This window comes from Schistosoma mansoni (genome assembly GCF_000237925.1).
Source record: "Schistosoma mansoni, WGS project CABG00000000 data, supercontig 0156, strain Puerto Rico, whole genome shotgun sequence".
In the NCBI taxonomy this organism is placed as follows: Eukaryota; Metazoa; Platyhelminthes; class Trematoda; order Strigeidida; family Schistosomatidae; genus Schistosoma; species Schistosoma mansoni.
The window spans coordinates 118048-123865 of NW_017386050.1; the positions used below are offsets into that span (position 1 = coordinate 118048).

At 33.5% G+C, this 5818-nt stretch overlaps 1 non-coding gene across 1 annotated transcript; it reads right to left on the minus strand.

The window, feature by feature from the left end:
* Nucleotides 1–5162: 5162 nt before the first annotated feature.
* On the minus strand, nucleotides 5163–5229 carry Smp_tRNA_00700_Gln_TTG.1.1. The gene has a single exon. It is a non-coding gene (tRNA).
* Between the last annotated feature and the right edge of the window lie 589 nt (nucleotides 5230–5818).

Consider the following 5818-nt stretch of genomic DNA (forward strand, 5'->3'; position numbering starts at 1 on the left):
TCAGTCAGTCAGTCAGCTACAACGTAGGACCAGGCACATATATGCATCGGTCCAAGTTGCCATACCTCGTTAGCACAACAAAACACGGGTGGGGACAATCGAATGTATTTAAGCACAAATTACAGACTATCTCACTAAATTCTGATAACCATACAGCAAATAGTTAATTTGCAAAATACCTAGCAATTGTCTTAATCTTCACTGTTCCTTCTGCGAATATAAGTTCATCTTCTCTGATTCCATTGTTCATGCATTTCCTACCAATTGCGTTTCATTTCAGTTCTTTCCTCATCGGTCTTCTGTCAAAATACATTCTATGTCTGACCATCTCCATATACTACTTATATGGATGTAAGTAGACCACACCACACTATAAAACATTTATTACTTATATCTTAGGAAAAAAAATTGCTTAGGGAATTTTATGACTGATTATTGGTTAAGACAATCTACAACGTCTTTAGTCTTCCATAAGTGTGTTTCATCCAAAGATCTTGATAATTTTTTTCGTTCATTTAACAGGTGACTGAAGGATATTAGAGTTTTTATTTTAAATCTTAACTTTCATTATATTTGTGTTTTTCATCCTATATATATTGGGAAACCCTATACTGGAATGCTTATAATAGAGAACTGAGGTTAACTCCAGATGTTTATAATGAAATATGTAGTGAAAATTATACTCCGATAAGCACCATCTACCCAATAAATGAAAATAGAAATGTGTTATATCTTGTAGCCGAGTGGATGCCTTGTTAAATGTATGACGTGACAAGACCTCCAATTAGAGAGCAGTCAATTATCGATTGGAACAGTGACACACAAAAGCCATACGAGCAGTTTAGAGTACTTATCGCTCCAACTTCTGCCTAGCCCAGTCAGTTAAGTTCAGAACAGCCTCTGTGGTATGAATCATTGTATTTCAAACATACTGAGTTTATATACCAAACAAACTGACCACATCGTACCAATAAAATAGAAAATAACATTTGTAAAAGATTTAGCCAAATATGGCTGTGAATAGGGGGAACAGTAATTAATAGACTAGGGATAACTCAAGAATGGTAAGTCGTATAATAATAGTCTATAGGTCAAAATGAAGCTTATAATAAGGGAAACATGAATATGAATAGTTTAGTTATTTAGCAATTATACGATAAAAAAAACATATGCATAGTATTGGTCCATAAATGGATCTCAAAGTTACCATTCATTATCCTTATCGGGGCATAAAAAGATGGACCAAATTGCTGGTTATAACACACTGAGCACTGAAAATATTTTGGATAACCGCAGACCAAATAATAATTTTAACGTTTTGTTTTTAATTCATAAGCATTTAAAATGGTATAATTCATATCGCGAATCGAATAAAGTTAGACATGTATATCATTGGATGCTGCTCCAGTGGTCAAAAGATTAAAAGTTCTTATTGAGACACCAAGGTCATAAGTTCAATCTGTTATCGAGTTACTGTTGCACACTTCTAAGGGCCTTATACTAGAACATAACGGATATTCAGTACATGCTTGCATTCGATGTTTATCTAAGTAAAATCAGTCCGTTATTTGAATGATAATTGAATGAATGAAGAATATACTGATTTTTTCACAGCTTTTGCGTTTGAACCGCTGACGAACCATTATACTATGATCTTGATCTGTTATGTGACTACTTTTAGATTCCGTTTTCTGATCTGTGTCGTTTTCAATCTCAAAATTAAATTCATATTCCCATAAATAGAATTGTTTTACTGTTACAAAAGTTATTTAATTTACAATGTAAATATACTAAGTATATTTATTATAAATAACCAACGGACTGATGTGTTTGATTCCCCTGTTATTACATACTTTTAGTTTAAATGTCACAACAAGGAATTCAAACTACAAACGTGTACTTTTTTCATTCAAAGTCTAAATATAAATAAGTAATAGTACATGTTCATTGTTTAAGTTTGTGTATTTCACGAACTGAATAAAGGTCAGTAATTAATATGGATATTTTGCATTCCAAATCAGATTGACCGCCAGTTTCAAGTCAACTGAAGGTTACAGAATAAATGAAGCGTTTTTTAATGAAAATCATAAGTTTTTTGAACTAAAATAGATGATCATATAAATAATATGTATATTTATGTTATATCCTAATGAGTAGAAAAATTGCATTTCTAGCGTTTCGTGACTTAGTTTAAGTTACTTCTTCAGAGTAAATAAGTAACCGAAATTAAATTAACACAAGTTTTTATTAACTCCATCCAACGCTCAATTTATTTGAAACTCTCAAGTCCAACCATTGTATTGATATCTATAAGCGATAATATTATTGTTCTCTATCGTAAACTTATTTACATACTCCTGTAATTTCTCTTGATACGTAAACTACCAACAAGGATTCTTCAACCAACTCTGTATTCAACTTGCCCTTCCGGCTGTTCCCAAATCTTATTCACTCCAAATCTTATTCACTTCATATCAAACTTCAGCGTAATCTGTTCTTTCATCTGCCTCGTTTCCTTTCAGCCTTCGTGATTCAACGTTAAGGTTTATCACGTGATGAAGTTCGATGATTTCCACAATGTATGTCTTACCCACCCTCAGTGTCTTCCCTTTATTTACTCTTCAACTGGAAATTGGTTTCCTCTCTGTCAGAGTAAGTTTTTGTTGATGGAATCCGGTCAACGAGTATTGAGTATCTTGTGTATACAATAGTTTATAAATACATGTACTTTTCGATGGTGATCATGGTAGTTCTCCAATTTTCGGCTCCGTACAATAGAACTATCTTGACATTCGTATTGAAAATTCCAAATTCGATGTTGGGTGACAAATATTTTGAGTTGTAGATGTTCTTCAATAGTAGGAAGTTTGTCTTGCTTTGGTTACATGATGAAAAACCAATTTATGAAACTTATTAGGTTTTATTAAAATCGATCGATTAATAAATACTGACCGATTTCATGTATGTCATGTCTTTCTTATTGCACACAAAATACAACTCACTGTTACCAGAGGTCAGTCGTGGGCAGAATACTTCAGTGGTAACGTCATTAATTGTGAAGCTGGGTGATACTGGGTTGAATCCGCCAGGGAGTATAAATTCACTCAAAATTACGGATGCACCTTGCTGACCAGCATCAAACAGTTTGAAACGTTGGAAAAGCAGAGTTTCACGCTGACTACCTTAAAAGCAGCATCTTCTTTAGACAGTACTCTCAGTGAGAGAAAGACTACATCAATAACGCCTTGATATCTTCTGGGAAATGTTCATCTAATTTTTCTTGACTTAAGCTAAGTGAAATTGAAATAAACTCTGTTTAAGATCTAAATCTAGTTTTCTAAATATTTGTATTATTAAGATAAGATATCATAATGAACTAATGAGACTAATCACTATTCTACTTATATCGTCTCATTCCCATTTATTCTTAGAAACAGGCATGTAAAATGGGACAACATAGTTCTCAATATAACAGGCTTATAGAGATATTTCCTGTTGCTACGACATACTACTACAATACGATAGTATAACAGATTACCGAGATTGTACTACCACTTGGTTGGATAGTTGATCGGGACATTATATACAGACTGGATCACATTATACTGGAAATACGGTTCACCGTCAAAATTAGAGAACCTAATTATAGGCTAGATAATACTCAACATAATTACAGGCAGTAGACATTCAATGAGTGCAGAATAAAAATTAATGATGGGTAAATAATCACAATAGAAGCAGTTAGTAAGTTTGGTGTCTGTCTGTCCACAATAAGTGGTCAGTTATATTTTACTTTGACTAGTCACACATCATTTCCGTTATTTATTTGTTCAAAAATCAGAAATGGGGATAAACTTCACGTTTCTAAGTCACATAAGTGTATCGTAGTAAGTAATTGTGGTTATATTTTCATTTATCTAGTCACTCAGCTGTAGGTATTTTGAAATGATTTCTATTACAGAATTAACTGGGGGTACGTCTTTTCCTATGTCGTAATTTTTCTTTCATTTTAACTGACTGACCTACACTTGACACGTCCGTCGCGTGATGGAGTAGTATTTTCCTCATAGAAAACTACATTTTTGACGTAAGCCAGAAAAAACAATAGATAACGAAACACCCCCTCCATCATGGATTCTGACAGTATAAATTGTAATTCCTGATTTATTTTGGTTGGTCACCAGGTGCAAGGTCGAAATCGAGAACAGAAGTGGAGTTTATCCTTACTCAAAATCAGACTTAAAATGATGCAAAACCTTCAAGAATCCGGTCCTCAGATGTTCTGACTAATAACCATACTATTACAGACTATAAACCAACTTTATCTTGTAGAGATCAAACGTTTCTTTTCTAACTTATGTATACCGAAAGGAGCATAACAGATATCTCTTTCTCTTCATCTTGTTACTTGTAACTTACTTAAATATTTTACTCATTAAACGATTACTATTTCACCCAAAAAGATAATTTTTTTCTGAGCATTGCGTAATCACTTGCCAATACCCTATTCCCTATATTTCAGAAACCTTATATTAACATCAGTAATAGTTAATACTTCAATTTATTGAGTTTTATTTTACATGCATACATTGTCTGTCTCATAAAATACACAAATTCAGCTACTGAAGTTTCTGATGAAACTTGAAAACCATAAAGAAATCCATGAAATGTTGAGGGCTGCTTATATGAATAATTCAGCAGAAAAAGATAGCTCTTCCGAAGCATAACAAGCTTTTCAAAGTTAGACATAAAGCTTGTAAAGATGATACATAATCAGGGTCATCATTCATTTCTTATGTAAACATAAACATCAGACATATCCAGACCCATACACTTTATGATTCATTGTTAAAATGATTGGGGATAAACTGAATTTAGAGGCATAGTCTGTGTACGCGATTCTAGAATCGTGTAAAACAAATAGTCTGTTGTAGAGTCCGACTAGTGAATATTCTCTGAAATACTTTAAATAATGATAAAAAAGGTAAACCAAATCCTGCAAACGAAAATGTTTTTGAGGTTCCAGTTCACAAATTTATTGGTTAAACTACATGTTACCTTGGTAAGCAAAGATGGATAGTATCTAGCAGTGAAATCCAGAAGGCACGTTTCGTCCTATTTGAGACTCGTCAGCTGGATATACCTGCACCTCGGAGTTGATGTTCACTCTGGGAATCGAACCCAGTACCTTTCGCTTCAAACGCCATCGCATTATCTACTCGGCCACTGAGTCCTGATAGCCACTTGCTTGTGCGATGGGGTGAAGTTTAAGTTCACTTAGTATTGTTTGTTTGGATCTTCCCATTGATGTTTTTAGGACTGCAACTCTGAGATGCAAGTACATCCAGCTGACGAGTCCCAAATAGGACGAAACGCGCCTCCTGGATTCCACTGCTAGACACTATCCATCTCTGCTTACCATGCTTGTGAATTTAGGCTATATCGAGGCAATACGCACAGTATGCACATATGCCAATTAGAAACTGACCAGTTGCAGTCCTAAAAACATCAATGGGAAGATCCAAACAAACAATACTAAGTAAATTACATGTAACCTTGTTTTGAAATCTTATTTCAAATTAACCAACTGGAACTTGTCAATTTATTTCTCATTTCTGTCATCTGTTATAATTTAAAGATGCATAAAACTTAATTAATTACACTGAATTGATTCTATTCCGCCAATGTTTCTATTATAATCTTGTATGAAATTTACATCTTAATGAGAACACATAAATAAATGGACTACATGAATTCTATGTCATCCGTTATTTACTGGAAAATGTTGAAGGAACTGAATTGTATGAACAACAAAAAA